We start from the raw sequence: 17,681 nt of genomic DNA on the forward strand, positions 1-17,681 counted from the left end.
GCCTCTATTATAGGAATAGGGAGATGTGCGTGTGTCTCCAGATGGCGAACCTATCCCTATAATGGGGGCACTTATGTGCCAAGAGGGGGAAATCAAATTCCTTCTATGAAGTAGTCAGGTAACTCAGAGTTAGTCTCAAGCTGCACTTTAGTTGTCCACTACATGAAATAGAATTCTGCCCTTAATGAAGATATTTTATTCTACCCCAGCAACTGTGACAGAATTATAGAGAATGTATTTCATTTTGAGGTACAGCTCAAAAGCACTTCTCTTGCTGACAGGGATAAGGTCACCTGTCATAAAATTGTACTTGCTGTCCAAAAATTGATACGTAACTATTGAAAATTGTGAAACAGTTTAAAACTTAAGATGTGTAATAGAGCTGCTGACCTTTTCCTCAGCAGAGGTAATACAGATACCATCACCAATATATTTGCTATTTTCTCAAAATATATGCAACATTTTCGTTGAGCAAAGATAGTGTCCATTTTTCCCCTTGATGATTGTAAATGCATTTGCTTAGTTTTGGCTTAATGTTCTGTTTATATGTGGTATATTTATGATATACATATCCTATCATAATGCTGTTTCTTTCATCTCCCAAGTCAGTTGGGAAGCATGGTGTTTCATACCTCATAAAAACTGCTCAAACTCTGAGGATCATGCCTGAAAATGCAGAAAGCAGAAACAATTAAAAGGCTGGGACAGTTTAACGAGGACGTGATTGAATAACAATGGTTCTGACAAATATATAAATAAATGATTATGTTAGGAAAGGAAAATTGGGAACTTCTACTTACCTTTTCTTTTAACACAAGAACAAAAGGGCATATTATAACATCAAAAAGCTACAATTTTAACATGTATGAAGAAAGATAATAATATTATCTGTTTACAGAATACTTACTGCCAAAAGAACTTTGAAGTCAAGAGCTTAATCTGATTTAAATATATATGCATATATATTTACATAGGTAATAGAGCCATTCACAATCTACATTAAAAATGAAAAATACTGCATAGACATGAAAAATACTCCAGAGATATGAAGTGCCCAAGTGTATGCTCAGAGCCCCTCCAAATAATTTACTTCCCTATCTGACAGGCTTGGGTGCAAGTGTAGCAGGAACAAGAGACCATGGTGTTTCCTGGCAGCAACTGAGTTTTGGAAGAGATGCAGTACAGACTATGGTCTTTATTTGGTAGGGACTAACTAGTAATTTTTTTCTTCTACGTGCTGCTTTCTTCCACAGTTGTCCATTTTCACTTTCCTATGAAGCATCAGTGTTGGGCACTACTAAAGATAGGGGATTAGATTAAATAGATCACTGATCTAATCCTTGTGGGGATCTCCATGCTCCTCCGTTGCATGGGCCCAGTTCTGTTTTACTGAAGTCAGCAGGAATTTTGCCATTTACTTCATTGGGAGTGGTACTGAGTTTCAAATAATCAAAATAAATTACTTAAAAAGTAAGTTAATTGGGTAGCATCTGGCTCTTTCTTATGTGCTTTAATAGTTCTTGATAAGGCAGGGAGCTGATTTATTATTGGAGGCCATCAGGGCTGTGCAAAACACCATCATTTTGTTTCAACATCCGTTTTGCCATTTTGAAGGAACAGTGGTTATTTTTGTCCTTTCATTTCATTTTGTAGCACTGTCCCATTTTGTTTTGTCAAAACAGTTTTGCTGTTTTGACTCTTTTCAACGTTTTGCTCATAGGCTATAATGAGGAATCATGAAAATGCCTAAAACATTATTTGTTGCCTGATTCAGATGCAAATTGCAGGGATGATAGCCCCTTCTCAGGGCATGAAGCCTGACAAGTTTCAAGAAAATAAGTGCAGAGGTTTCTTGGAAACTGCACCTCAAAATCTTAAAAAGAAAATTTGTGACACTTACTGTCAGCGGCAGCCTCCTGTCATCTGGCGCACAGATCCAGGGAATCACAGCCCTGGAAGGGCTACAGGGCTGTTCCAGACTCCTCCTAGGCATGCAGGACCCTGGATCTGCGTTGGATGACAGGAGGCTGCTGCTGCCACCTGGGACCAGCTCTGGGTGCAGCCTGCACCCAGCACTGGGGAAGATTGATGCTTCCACTGGCTCCAGACAGCAGTGTCAGTGTCTTGTCATCTGGGCACAGATATGCAGGACTGCATGCCCGGAAGGGCTGTGGGGCTGTGCCAGACTCCTCCCTGGGGGTGCGGGCCCCCAGATCTGCACCAGATGACAGGAAGCTGCGGCTGCCTCCTGGGACTGGCACTGGGCACAGCCCATGTAGAGTGCCAGTCTCCTTGGAGCTCAGCCTGGTGGTGAGAGGCAGAACACAGCCCTGGCTCTGCCCACTTAATACCACCAGGCTGTGCCCCAATTGGCTCCACCAGCCACATGGAGCTCAGCCCAGGAGCAGGAGGCAGAGCACAGCTCCGGCTCTCCCCATCTCCTGCCACTGGGCTGTGTTCCATGGGATGCAGAGCCGATCATAGTGCAGTGCCGGCTCTGCCCACCTCCCGCCACCAGGCTGCACTCCATTGGTCTCCACCAGCCCCATGGAGCTCAGCCCGGCAGTGGGAGGCAGAGTACAACCTGGCTCTGCATGTCTCCCGCCACCAGACTGCTCTTGAATCAGCTCCACCAGCGCCATGGAGCTCAGCTTGGGGGCAGAAGGCGGAGCGCAGCCCTGGCTCTCTCTGCCTTCTGCCACAGGGCTCTGTGGGGCTGTCAGAGCTGATTGGAGTGCAGCCCAGTGGCGGGAGGCCACCAGAGCAGGCATTGCACTCTGATCAGCTCTCCTAGCCCCTGGGAGCATAGCCCAGCAGTGGGAGGTGGGGAGAGCTAGGGCTGCACTCCACCTCCTGCCACTGGGTTGAACTCCACGGGGCCGTGGAGCCTGGCGGCAGGAGGTGGGGAGAGCCAGGCCTGCACCCCACGTCCCGCCACTGGGCTGAGCTCCATGGACCTCCACAGCCCCATGGAGAGCCGCAGCCCCATGGACCTCAGCCCAGCGGCAGGAGGTGGGAGAGCCAGGGGCACACTCCTATTTGCTCTGCCAACACCACAGAGTGCAGCCCAGCAGCAGGAGGAAGGGAGAAGCAGGGCTGCATTCCTCACCAGGCTGAGCAGCATGGGGCTGTGGAGCCACTCAGAGCACAGCCCTGGCTTTCCCTTACCTCCCACCACTGGGCTACTTCTTTTGCTTATTTTGCACCTTCCTGCTACTGTAAATCTAGCCTCCATCCCCACTACTACCCATCCATTCCCTAGGCTCAAGGTAGGACAAAAATATGGTAAAAATAGGTAAAACAAAAAAATAAACAAAATTTGCACTTGGAAAATCTTATCAACTTTAAAAGGAAATCAAAACACTAAATAAAATAAAACAGTTCAAACAAAAGCCAATAAAAATGCCTGTGGTTCCATCGGTATTTCTAGGTGTCCAGTGTCATTTGAAATACAATTTATAATTGTATTAAACTCTAGCAGTGCATAGGTTTAACTATTTAATGATAGTGATATTTATTTTTTCTTTTATATAAGGAAGCTGTCCAAATTTTTTCCAAAGCTCGTTGTTATGTGAAAAAGTGAAAAAGGAATTCACTACAGTTATCTGCATGCATATATATTTTATGTTATTGAATACAAGATGCAACAGGGATAAAATTTTGACTGTTCAAATAAAACATTTTGACTGTTCTTAAAAACAGAAGTGTCTGGGTTTACTCAAAAAAGACCAGAATTTGAAATGAAAGTAAAAGACACCCATATCATCACCAGGGATCCTGGTTTTCTCTGAAAAAAAAATCCTCAATTTTCAGATTAAAAAAGGTATCCTAAAATCTATATTTTTCTGTGATTAGAATGAAGCACAACAAATATCTCTATATTGGTGGCGTTTCATTTTTATCCCAGAAAAGTGTGGATTTTTTGTTTTTTTTTTTAATCTGAAAATTGAGGATTTTTTTTTTTTTTTTAAATCAAAGAGAACCAGGATTCCTGGTCATCACCAATGAAGACATTGCCAAATTTAGGAATCTCTATCTTTTTTATAGAAGTTGTTCCTTTGAATAAACTGCCTCCTGCATATCTACCCAAACTCTCTTTGACAATGAAGGATGTTACTTCTTCAGGAGCATTGGCTGGGTTAACTAAAATTAGAAAGGGATGTAATAAGAAACTTTGTTTCATAATCCCATCTGGTTTAAAGGCATGGTTTTAGTTAGATACAGATTCAAAAAAGCTGCTAAAGCTTCAGCTATGACCCTTATTACAATATCTACAAAATTAATGAGATTGGCCTATTACTTGAGAAAACAATATATTCTGCACTCTTCCTCTATTAATTCAAAAGTTACAAGAATGTGCATTTAGATGACAAGCTTTCTAGTCTAACTTCTCCTGAGATCATTTCCACTGACTATAGTGGCAGCTAAATCATGTCCCTAATAATGAAAGTTAATGTTTTATTTTTGAGAGAGAGAGAGAGAGAGAGAGCAGGCTCTATGTGAAAGCAAAATAAAAAAGAGGAAGGGTGTGACAGATTTTCTTGTTTCTTAAAAGAGTCACTATCTGATACACATTCTTGTAGTATCCTTAAGTAATGGAGGCCCAATCTTAGTTCTGTTGTATTAAATGATGTGTCTGCATTGGGCTCAAAGATCTTAATAAATTATGGAGCCAGGTGACAGATTTCATGGCAAAATGGTGGACTTCACAGTTTGCCATAGGTTAATATGAAAAGATATAAAACCACAAAGTCAATTATACTATTAAAATGATTCTGAGATGTTGACAGTTGCTTTTAATGAATATAAATGATTGCTCCACCTGAAATATATACTTTATAATGAGGAAACTGGAACCGAAAAGTGATTTACACTTCTTGTTCTAAAGATTTTAGTGAAAAATGGAATCAACATTCAGATAGCTTCTGCTGACAAAGCTAAAAATATATATATTTTTGTAGGACCAAGGTTTAGGATGTTTTATAGCTTCTAGAGCTAACCTTGGAGTATCTAATATCGTACGCATGTAAATCTGTCTTCTGTCCAGTTAGCTCAGTTTAGCTGAGTGTGCTAGATTTTCTTCTGACTGCCCTAAATGGTTTAATCATGTAGACAGTTATACAGATACATCTGAGGAAAAAAACCCTGATGTTATATGTTGTCTCTGGTTTAGTAGTCTTTAGTTATTTTAATTAGTACACACTTTTCTGACAGCAGAGTTCTCTGTCTCTCTCTTCATCTTCTCTCCCTTCTGTATGTCTCTTAGCAGTGGCATATCTAATTAGATTATCCTTTCTTTGTGTGTGTTTCAAAGCATTCCTTCCTCTATCAGTAGAAGGGGATGGATTTCCTGTTCACCACAAGAAAAAACCTGAATCTGTTTTAATATTTTCTGGAAGCCCCTATCTTCCCATATGCCATGTTTGTAGCATAAGTAATTTAATTATACCTTCAGTCTTATCTTAGCATTTATCAACAAACATATTTTGAATTTTTGACTGCAGCTCCTAACTTGAATAGACAGTACAGCATTGCAGGATTTGGGGCTATGTAAAAAAATCCACTCTGTTTCTTATTTAGGACAACAGGTCTTTCACCTCATCGAGTGAAATCTACCTGATTTCAAGGCTTCCACTCAAAACTTTGTCTTACGCTTAAGTCCCCTGTAACGTATACTTCTGATTAAACTACTTGCTTTTGCCCATGTTTGTCTCTTCTACAGACGCTATATAGTTACTTGAATCCACAGAGATGCATTCTGGAGAAAATCTGATGGGAAAGAAACTTTATTTCCTTTTTGAAAGAAAAGGTGGTCCCTTCCATGCATGGATTGTAGCAGTCCAACCTCATTCTCAAGTCTATGAACATCAGGCTTTACTGATTTTTTTCTGTTAAGATTCTTTTTCAATAGAAAACTGGATTTTGGATAAATGAAAAAAAAAAAAAAAATCAAGAAAGGTGTCTGGTTTTCCCCAAACATGTAAACCTTTCATTGAAAAAAATGAAACCACTAATCCCAGACCTTTTGGGATATTAGTTTGTTTGTTTTGTTTTTCCTATTTGTTGATTTTTTTCCCCAAGGTGCATGCAAGGAGAGGAGCGATGTCTTATGACCAGCTCCAATAAATATATAACTTAAGATAAAATATCAACACTCAGAAGTGAGGAAAATTTCTAACCAGTCCTTTCATAAAGCTATAATTAGAGTGGAAAAATATTTTCCACACTAAATATTGTTAATATATTTTGCCAAGCAAGGTTTTTTTAACCTGCATAATGCACATATGCAATCTAAATTTATTACCAAGGTATTCACCTGGATACTAGCATTAAAATCTAGAATTTGTATTTTACAAATAGCATGCATTTTCTCAACTCTGTACCTAATATCAGAATTAATGGATCAAGCAGACAAAAGGATAAAGTTAAGATGTAGTTGATTTTAGAAACTGGCTGAGTTAATGGTCAGTTATATGGTGAATACTTAACTGTTATTTTCTAATGTTTAGGCATTTTTGTTTAAGCAGAACTGAGAGTTTACCATAAAACATTTTGCTAGTTGATAACTGTAGCATTGCTAATTTTTTATCTTAACTATCTTTCCTAAATAAATGTTTGAGGTAGGGAGGAGGAAAAGGCTGGAGGGGCAGTGGAAGATGAACAAAGTACATTTGTTTTAGTATATTGTGAATAATATTAATTATGAATATTTTTATTGTTATATTGATTATTTGTGAGTAATTACTTTCATTATCTGATATTTCCCAATTTGTAACATTTGTATCTCCCCTCAGTTTGTAGTATTTTGATAAATTTCCTTTTCTATAGCAGAGCTGAGCAATATTCCTCTGAAGCACTGATAATTACTCCTAGTGCCACACAAACGAATAGAATATCATATGGACTCATACTTTTCCCTGAGTAAGGGATAAATGTAAGGGCAATTAATATGAAGAAATTTCTAACCAATTGAATCCTTTTCTCGTTTTAATAATTCAAAAATTGCTTTTCCCTATTAAAAAATGCTGCCACTACTTAAATTAACCATTTAACTAACAAAGCAAACCAAATGAACTCACCTTTAAATTAAAGATTGTTCTAACTGCATAGAAAAAAAACAAAAAACACTGACTCCAAATAAACAAACAAACAGACTAGATAGCAATAACAACTCATATTATATGGACCCAAAACAACTTGTGTAATTCAGAACATGGTATACATTATAAAGAAGTAGTGGATCTTTATGAAAATATAATTAGAGGTTAAGTAGTGTAACATATCTAAATAAATTAAATATAGTTTGTTGTCCCAGGGTGCATCTACACATGTCTCTACACATGTCTCAACATGCATTGTTACTGCACGATCATTTGGTACTTCCTTTTGGAAGTACAAAATGACAGCATAATAACAGCCTGTACTGTGTTGTGCATGCCACTCACATTATTTTTAGCTGCCTTTTTGCTGTAGCGATACACTATATTGAGGAAGTGCATCACTACAATGAGACAGTCATGGTGTCACAGTTTCTGCCCGTAGAAGTTACATCACCTCAGTGTGTTGCTACAGGGATGGAGCATCACGTGTAAATGTCCCCCTTCCCGCCCCCCCTCCATAATACAGGAAAAAGAGTTGCCTCACCAAACCATAATTTTCAGAACAGTTATTAAAAAGTTTCTAAATACTACAATGTGGATTATTATTCCCAAATCTGTTTTATATTATTCCACAGTGGAAATTAACCTTTATAACATTATCATTGTTTATTTATTATTCCATTCGCACTATTTATAATCTACTTTTGTCTTTGAGAGGTGCATAAGACAGCTAAGACAACATAACGCAACCAAACATTTGTAGCTTTTTCGAATTCCCCTTTACCTGCTGTTGTGCTTTTTGCCAATGGCTTAATAGTTGGTAGCGTGTAACAGATTTCTAAATCATGATGATCTTATTACTTGGTGTGAGGATGCACATAAGAATTGAACTGTTCCCAAATGTCACTGACTGAGAACTAGTTCACAACTGTGCAGCATGCTGTGTCACTGACACCAGGGGTGGGAGTGAGCACCCAACCCAACATATCTGACAATGGGCAAGTGGAGAAAAAAGTGCTTGCACCACTCTCAGAGGATCTCAGAGGGTAGATGCCCTGTAGCTGGGACAATTTTCAATTTTCTGCTTTCCATACTCTCCTAAATTTGAGTTCAGTAAACTTTAGTAGCCTGCTAGTAACTGAAGTATGAAGTATACTGACCTGACTTCCCAGGTGGGAGAGGAAGGGAGAGGCTGGGGGGAATGCTTAGAACTACATTTTTTGTTTCTCAGGGGTGGAGGAGTGGGCATAAGGGGCTTCGATAGAGTAGAAGTTGAGGCACAGCAGGAGATCCTGGTGTCAAAAAAATGACGCCAGAAGAAAGCAGGGTGGTGTACATGGTGGCAGTGTGCACTGCCCACAACTGGGGCCTGGCCAGCCAGAGACATGCTCTAGCTGCCAGTCAGGCTCTGCATACCCAGATTGCCACAGCTGCAGCCCCAGGAGGCCCCCAGGACTCCAGGTAAGGCTTCTAGTGCCAGTCATCTCCCCTACTCCACCCTGGGCAACTTGCTGCATGCCAGTATGGATACCAGGGTGTTTCCTGGAGACAAGTAGCAGTGGCACAAATATGTGCCACTGCTATTTGTCCCTGGGGAAATGCACATTTTCGATCATGCGGACACACCCTAGAGGTCTACCAACATATCAAAAAGTCAACTAGGGCATGGGAGATAGCTGGGTAAGGAGTGATGCAGTGTAAAATGCCTGGAGGATCAACCATACCCATGTCAAGGCACAGTTGATTTTACATATAATACTGACCTGGTTCGTGGTGAACTGGTTCAAAACCAGTACTTGGTATTCCAGATATACTATTGAACCATTTCAGGTGGCTTTAAACCAATCTCACAGACATGTTTCTATAGTCCAAGTTTAAACCATATTCAAAGCAGTCATTTATGTATGGCCATGCTCTTAGAGGTACTTTTGACTGAAGGAATGGTACCCCTGTACCCAAAAGCTTGTCTAAAATGTCTTCCAAGTATACAGTTCATCCTATAAAATACATCATTCAAGGAAAAAAAAAAGAATCCTTGTTATAAAGAAGAAAATTCTGCTCTTCATCTTGAATTTTTTGTATATTCAACCACTTTCTAACTCCAAATGTAAACAATTCATTTTCTTTTCTCTTTAATATCTTAAAACATAGAAAATTCAAATATATCCTTTTGCAGCCCATGATGTGACCTTGGCAACAATCACCAGAAAACACAGTGTAATTAAGTAAAAACATGCACTAATTTTAAATGTGATTGTTGTTTTGTCTCTAGATTTATTTTATTTTAATTTAATCATTATTTCATTTAAAGAATGTTTAAAATATATCCTTATGTTCTGAAATATACTGTAAACATGTGTTATAGAAATTTAAACATCCCGGTTGATGAACAAAAAAGATTTTATTATTTATATTACTATTGCAGCTAGAGTTTCCAGTTAGGATTGGGACCAAAATGTGCTAGAAATGTGCAATCACTGAGCATGTCTACACAAGATGCTACATTGTTGTAGCAATGAGCTACATTGCCATAGCTCATTGCTACAGCAATGTAATATCTAAAAATAACCATGTGCTGCTGGGACTGCGTAATACCGACATGTCGTGCACAGTCATTTAGTACCTTAGCAAGTACTAAATGCCTGTGCAGTAACAAATGTGCAATCGAGGGGATGTGTAGACATGTCCTGTGTAATACAAAACCTGAAAAGCTTATGTCTGATCTACATAGGGAGTTGCACTTATTTATCTAGAGGTGTGACTTTTCACAAATTTAATCAAATGGGTACAACTTAATTTTATGGACACTCCCATGTAGGTTTAGATCTTGAGGTCACTGGAAAGTAAACTGCTTTGTAGCTGTTTGACTGACTTCTCCATAAAGTTAAATATTTCATTATTCACATTTTGAGAGAAGATTCCCAATATGAGGAGCAACACTGAAATAATATAGCCTAGGAATAGCCCTGGGGAAATGGTAAATTTCACACTTTGCCATCAGTATTCATATCTAGCACTAAAGGAGGATATGGATAATTTATGGGGCAATGAGAGAAAGTCCTTATGAATTTGCCGTGTTCATTACAACAATTTAAGTGTCAAGATGAAAATTTACACAGTATTATTATTGCAGAGTTCTTATGTGTTGAACTAGCGGTGGAACAGAGGATGTAAGAGCTAATTAAGAGAATAGTTGATTTAGTTTTACTCAATAAACCAGGGAAAATGAATAGGTATGTGGTGAATGTGGACAGTTGCATGTGTAAGAATCTATGAAGTATTATTATTTGTGCATCTTGACCATATTATTATGATGTTGTCTGCATATTGAACCCATTCAATAATGTACATGTAAGAAAGTGAACTCACCAAGTGCTGACCTAGATTTATAAACTTCGGCAAGCACTTGAAGTCCTGGCTCAGCTGTCTGTGTTTGACCTCTTGGGTTTTCCCAGAAGTGACACTTACTTGGGTAGTAGTGTCAGTTAGAAGACAGATCAACTCACAGAAAGTGAGTCAGGTACTTGCTCTAAGGAAACATGAAGGCTTGCTGCATGAGCCTTGAAGGAAGCTAGATTTAGATTAGGAGCAAATTAGGTGGAGTGGAATCTAGGACCCTGGTTAAAGATGCAGGTTCCTTCCTGCTTGTTCTCCTTTCTTCAGGACTCGCACACATTTGGCTGCTTAGAGTCCCAGCTTCAATAAGCAGGGGTGGAGATTTTCCTTACTTTGCCAATTCTATCACCTTCAGGTTAAGCACACTCCCAGCAAGCTGGAAATGAGGTACTGCATGTCCTCAAACTGAAGAGCATATTATACTTCTTGGGTGAATGCTTTAATCCCTAGGCTGTTGGGAAAAGGTAGGAACCCCCACTACACCTACATTCTGAATCTGAAAAACTAGATGTTGTGAATGAAAGTGAATGGAGATGCTTAATAGACAGTTTGAATCAAGCACCTAGATTCCTGGGCTGGATCCAGATGTGCAGGCATGTGTGATTTTTGTGGCATTGACAACCTCATTGCAGCACCACAAACTGGATGGATAGCACATTGATCAGTGTGCCGTGTTACTAATTTTCAGTGCTGGGCCAAAATTTGCTCCTGGGATTTCCCAGTAGCACAAAATAAAACAAAACAAACAAACAAACAAAAACCCCAGAAAAAAAGCAGTGCTATCCATACTAAAGTAGTGAGTGCTGGGACCAATACAGAGATGGGGGAGTGAGCAGCCCAGGGCTCCTGCTCTCCTATCCCTGTGTGCTGTATAGTCCCCATGCTGAGGCACCCTGCACCTGAGCCGGCCACTCCTGAGCCAGCCAGCGGCTCCACATACAGTTGGCATTCCATAAGGCAATCAGTTCCAGTCACTCATATTCAAGACACATTTACTCACACTGGAACAGATGCAAAGAAGAGCTGCTAAGTTTTTCACAGCAATGGAAAGCCTATTTTATAAGAGGACACTTGAAGATCCTAATTTTTTTAGTTTAGCAAATGACAGGTGGACAGTAGCATAACTTGGAGTGGGTGAAAGAGGCACTCACATCTATGGCACTACGTTAGGATAGGCACTGGAATCAAGCCCCAATCCCATGAGTCTGTGCCCTGGCAACATACCCATGCTAGGAACCAAAGGTACTGAGTACATGGGGGCCCCAAGGACCCTGGCCCCTCTCGGGAAGAGGTCTGTAACTTGAAATACATAAAACTTTCCACATGTCCATCATCCTAGCCCTACACCCCCCCCCCCCCCCAAAATAAAAATAAATAAATAAAAGTCAGTGTCTATGCTAGGAACTTTAAGAGCGACAGCTGGGATGACAGCAGCAGCTCAGCTGGTAGGAATTCTCAGCATGAGTAATACTAATGCTCTCCCCTTCTCCCAAGTATCCCCCTCTTGGCTTTCAGAACCAGCATGCACTCTGCCCTTGCTTTCAGAAATGCACACACCTTCGTCCTTCCACAGGGTTTGCCCTGGGCTCCAATTGTTTATTATGCCACTCTGCTGCAGGTAGAGAAGAGATACGATTGCTGTCTGTAAATATGACAAGTGAGAAAAAACAGACAATGAAAATAGCCTTTTAAGCCAAAGAAGAATGGTAACACAAGGACAAATGAATATAAACTGGCCATGAAAAAAATTAGGCTGGGAATTAGATGATTTTTAAGCATAAAAAGAATTAGTTTCTGGACCAGACTTCCAATCATTGGCTAACCCTTTATGCAAGGATGATGTCTGACAGGGGGTGGGGTTTACTGGTGCGTTTTAAGGTGGCTGAGGAATCTAATCAGTGTTCTGCAAGTTTTTCCATAGACATGACAAGGGGTGCCTTAGGGGTGGGGGGGAACAACTGTTGGCCAGGATGTTGAGCACTTTCTTTCCTCCTCTACTGTTTCTTGGCTTCCTGAGCAAGACGGTTCTCTTTGAAGTGGGCTGTAGGTTGATGTATGATACAGCACCACTGAGACCTATTACCAGCCATCAGTTTACAATTTGTAGGGTAGATGTCACCCTTCTTAAGGTATGCTTTCAGGGTGTCCTTGTAGCACTTCCTTTGTCTTTTGTGGGTCCTTTTACCATGACTAAGTTGGGAGAAGAAGACTTGCTTTGGGAGATGAGTGTCAGCCATCTGCATACCGTGGCCAGCCCAGTAGAGTCTGTTTCATGATATTTCCCATCAATGCTGGTTATGTTAGTTCTAGGGAGGATGCTGGCACTAGTGAATGATCTTCCTGAGGCGTTGCTGATGGAACCATTCCAGGTGCTTAAGATGGCTTCAATATGTCACCCATGCCTCACACCCATAGAGGAGCATGGAGATAACCACTGCATTGTAGGACAGGATCTTAGTTTCCATCTGCAGATCTGTCAGCAAAGACACGGTGAAGCAGCTTTCCAAAGGATACACTGGCACAGCAAATCCTATATTTGATTTCTATATTAAGACTGACTGACTGGGAGAGGTGAGTACCAAGGTATGGGAAATGCTCGGTGTTTTCCAGAGTTTCTCCGCCAGTGGTAAATTGTGAGGGGAAGGGAGTAGCTTGTGCACTGGATGTCCTTGAGGTCATCTGCATGGTTACTGATTTTCTCTGATTAAAAAAATCCCCAATTTTTGGATTAAGAAAGGTAACCCAAAAATCCACATTTTTCTGTGATTAAAATGAAACACTAGAGAGAGAGAGAGAGAGAGAGAGAGAGAGAGAGTGTGTGTGTGTATTAGTGGTGTTTCATTTTAATCGTGAAAAAGTGTGGAATTTGGGTTACTTTTTTTAATGAAGAAAGTGGGGATTTTTTTTTTTTTTTTTAATCAGAGAAAACCAGGTAGGCCAGAGGGCCTCTCAGTAAGACATTGCTGAAGAGCCTTGCATATAGCTTGGTCTTGGAGTGCCTTGATGTTAAATCTCTTCCACATTCCTTTTGGTTGTTCACAGCGTTCTAGTGCACACTGCATGTCCATAATTGATGTGACTAAATGGTGGTCCATCTAGCAGCCATCGATACCTCTCAGCACTTGGCTGATATGACCATCAGTACAATTACAGGCTCTGACAAAAAAACACTGCATTTCAATAGGATTAGTGAAAGCAACTCCCTTATCCCCCCAATTTAAGATGGAACTTATTTAGCTTATTTAAGGGATTCTTTCATAGGTTACCTGAAAAAGCAAGGCTCTGGACTGGGATGGTCAGGACATCTGGCCCCATATTCCTGAATCATATATAATAGTGGCACAGTAATTGAAAATGTCTGTATGTATTTGTATAAAAGTTATTTATGGAAAAAACTTTCAATTGTCACATGTAGTTCCATTTAATGTCATATTTATTCAAATCCAAGACAAAGCTTTTTCCACAGTCACAATGGGGAAGAAAAAAACCTTGTCTTAGATTTGAGTACCAGCCCAGGGCAAGCAGTAGCTCAGCTTTGGCTTTGGTTCCTGGCTTGGTTCTGAAGCTGGAGCTAAGCCATCCACTGCCCTGTTGTGGGGTGGCTCATGTGGTGGAGGAAGGGGCTTGCAATGGAGTGTGTGGGGAAGACTGAGACTACAACATGGTGGTGAAGGGTAAACAAGGGAGATCACCAGATAGATGAGAGAATTTATCAGGACTGGGCTCCAGGGGCAGCTGTGATGTCCCCTGCTGGCCAGGTGGCTCCTTTCCCACTAAAGGCACTTGCGGTGCCCTCCCTTTTACTGTATCCTGCCACAGCTTGATGGAATTATTTTATTGTAAAAAAGGAGACTGCCCAAAGATTCCACAGTGAGACCTAGACTGTTTTCATCACTGGATCCATCCCATACCCCATTTATTCTAGTCTTACCCCTCAAGTACTAAGTGGGTGCCTCCTGGCCGCATCAGTGACTCAGGGCACTGTGGAAGACCAGAAGGGGGTGCTCCTATGCTGAGCCACCCACCTCACTACACCCAACCACCTACCAAGTTCCAAGTGCCTCCCCTGGGGCACCTCATATCTGGCCAACCCCCTTCCTGGAGCATATCCACAAGCCTGGGGTAACCACTGCCACCACCCAGAGGTCTGAATGTTATCTGGTCCCTGTGCCTCCCCTCCCCCCCGCCCCCAGAGTACACAGGCTTGGTAGACCTTGAGGGTGCTTGACCCACTGTGAGAACATTGGGTGCTTCCTTTAGCCCAAAGCACAAAAAGTAGCCTCCCTTAGTCAGGCAGCCATAGGTAGGTTACAGGCATGTCCCAATCCTTCTCCACACCAGTCCACCATGCTTGTTATAATGGAGAGTTTTATTGGTTAAAGAGGGTAGGCTTGGGGAAGGGTACAGGACAGAGATGTATCAAAGAATAATCTTAGAGCAGTGTCAGCTTAGTAGCTGGTTGATAAGTTTCTATATTACAGTAAGCTATATTTCTAGATAAGGTTCAGGTAAGTTACTCACATGTTCATCTGGAGCCTAGAAGAGCTCGAGAGGCCATGTGCTTACTCCATGTTCCCCAATATGGCTCCCCCTTCCAGGGAGAAGATGCCCTTAAATAACTTTTCTGGCCTAATCTTCCATACCCAATCAGGGAAGGTGTTATTGGATGCTGGCCAATCAATTTGAAAAGCATCATTGCTACCTAGTGGAGTGACATGGGCTTGAAACCCTGCCCCCATGCCCTGAGGTCAGTGCTAACACAATGGAGAGCTTTCACCTCTCACTTGTTGTCAGGCACGTAGGCAGAGCTAGTTGCTTAGAAACCAGAGTGATAGACATATAGGAGAGAGAGAGGGAGGTGGAAACAGGCTAGCCCCTAGACAAGAAGGAGGCTGGAATAGGACTTAATCACAGGCACCAGTTGTCTCCAGAGCTATTTGTGACCTCCTTCTGACCCTGTAGCCATGCCCATGCCACGCAGATGTTACTTTAAATCATCCACTGGGCATAGTGGCCCCATCTGTTACTGAACTAATCCACCTAATGTGCCGAGCTCTTGGCCCAGGCAAGACAGTCTGTTTTTCTGGGACCCTGGCCCTAGTATGGCTTACATCTGCAGAGCCAGACTGACTGCCTCATCTCTGGTACTGGCTGTATGTGCCTCCAAAGCCACACCCCTTACTGTCAGATTGCCTTCCAGCCATCCACAAGGGTTCCCCATTTAGGTGTGATGACCAGCCTGCTATCCTTGGATGCAGTTAAATGCCAGCCCCTTAGTTACCTACTCATCATCACCATTGGCAGTCTCTTGTAGTCAAGGATGATTGTTTTCCATGATTGCCTTATCCTTGGCCTTGATCTTCAGACTAAGAGATCAACAGATTCATTGTAACCTTAGCATGTGTTTCCACATGGGGTGGATGGCTCTGGATTCCTCATTTAGTTCACAATACACTGTTTCTGCTGCTCCAAATTTTCCATACCTTGTTGTTATGAAGTTTCAAAGTACTGAGATCTTTGCAGCAAACTTTCTCCCTTTGGGGCGGGCCTGGGTGATAGCATCCCATCAGTTATGTTGATGTTGCATTTTTTCAAGTAGGCTTTGAGGATGTTCTTGAAGTGCTTTCTCTGCTGTCCTCTTGAGCTTACACCTTGACTAATCTGGGCAAATAAAACTTGTTTTGGAAGTCTGGAATTGGATATTCAGATGATGCTGGCCCAGAGAAGTTGTTACTGAATGATCATCACCTCAACACCCATGGTGTTTGTTTGCAAGAGGATACTAATGTTGGTGTTTTTATCTTACCACTAAATTTAAAGGATCTTCCATAGGCACTATGGATGGTACTTCTCCAAAGACTTTAGGTGTCTCATGTACATTATTCATGTTTGAGCTCCATACAGTCAGGTAGGAATCATGACTACTTGATAAACCATGAGATTAATTTTGAATCTGATATCATCTTTGAACACCCACTTCCTTAGGTGTCTGGAGGCTGCACTTGTACATTTGGGGAAATGTTGGATTTCTTCATCAATATTAGACTTTTGTGAAAGCTGGCTTCTGAAGTACAGGAAATACTCAACATTCCCCAGAGTTTCATCATGAATATGAATTACCAAATTTGGTGACTGCTTATTAAGAGCTTGTTGATGGATGACCTTCATTTTCTGAATGTTAAGCATGAGTCCCAATTTCTTGTATGCCTCAGTAAAGACATCAGCAATTGCCTGAAGGTCTGCTGTTGATGGAGCACATACTACAGCATCATCAACTTACTGAAGTTCAATGACTGAAGTTTGGGAAGTCTTGATTTTGGCTTGGAGTTGACAGAGGTTAAACATTCAGTATGCAATTAATTCAGTTGTTTAGCACCACTCCAACTAGGCTTTTGTGAGGTCAAAGGAAGCCATATTAAGAGGTTTATGTTGTTCCTAACATTTTTATCTGCAGCGGCTAAGTAGTGTAGATCATGTCACTTGTGCTTCTTGATGTCCTAAACCCACACTGAGCAGGAACTCTGTAGCAAATGGAGGAAGATGGTTCAGGAAGGTTCTCACAATGATCTTTCTTGTGGTGGACAGCAAGATAATCTGTCTTTCATTTCTATAGCCTGACATGCCTCCTTTCTTGAGGACTGTCATGATCTTGGTGTCCCTGAGGTCATCTGGGATTTTCTCCATCATTCCAGATCCTTAAGATGAGGGCATGGAGCTGTGATGCAAGTTCCTCTCCCTCCTGCTTGAAACTTTTTGCAGGGATTCCATCATCCTGCTATACCTTGTCATTCTTCATCTGCTTGATGACTCTCCCTTCCTTGTCAAGGGATTCTGAGATTATTGCTGACTGGGTGTTGCAGGATGTAATTGAGAACACTGTCATCAACAACAGAATTTCAACTGAGAAGGTCTTCAAAATGCTCCTTCCAGCATGCATTGATGGCTCCCCTTTTCTTGATCATGGCTTCTCCATCCTTAGGTATCAAGGGGGGTGGCCCCTGAGTGCTCAAACAATAGATGGATTTGCTACTGCAGAGCAAATAGCCCCAGGACAGTCCATAACCAAGTGGTAGCTCCTACCCTGTTGTTGCTAAACTGCTTACTTTCTGGCAGCTACCTGTAGCAGCTAGGCTGCTTCCTAGCTGCTCAGCTGCCTGTGCCAAACAGCAAGCTTGATGTGGCACT

This window comes from Alligator sinensis, unplaced genomic scaffold (assembly GCF_000455745.1).
Source record: "Alligator sinensis unplaced genomic scaffold, ASM45574v1 scaffold46_1, whole genome shotgun sequence".
NCBI classification, from domain to species: domain Eukaryota; kingdom Metazoa; phylum Chordata; order Crocodylia; family Alligatoridae; genus Alligator; species Alligator sinensis.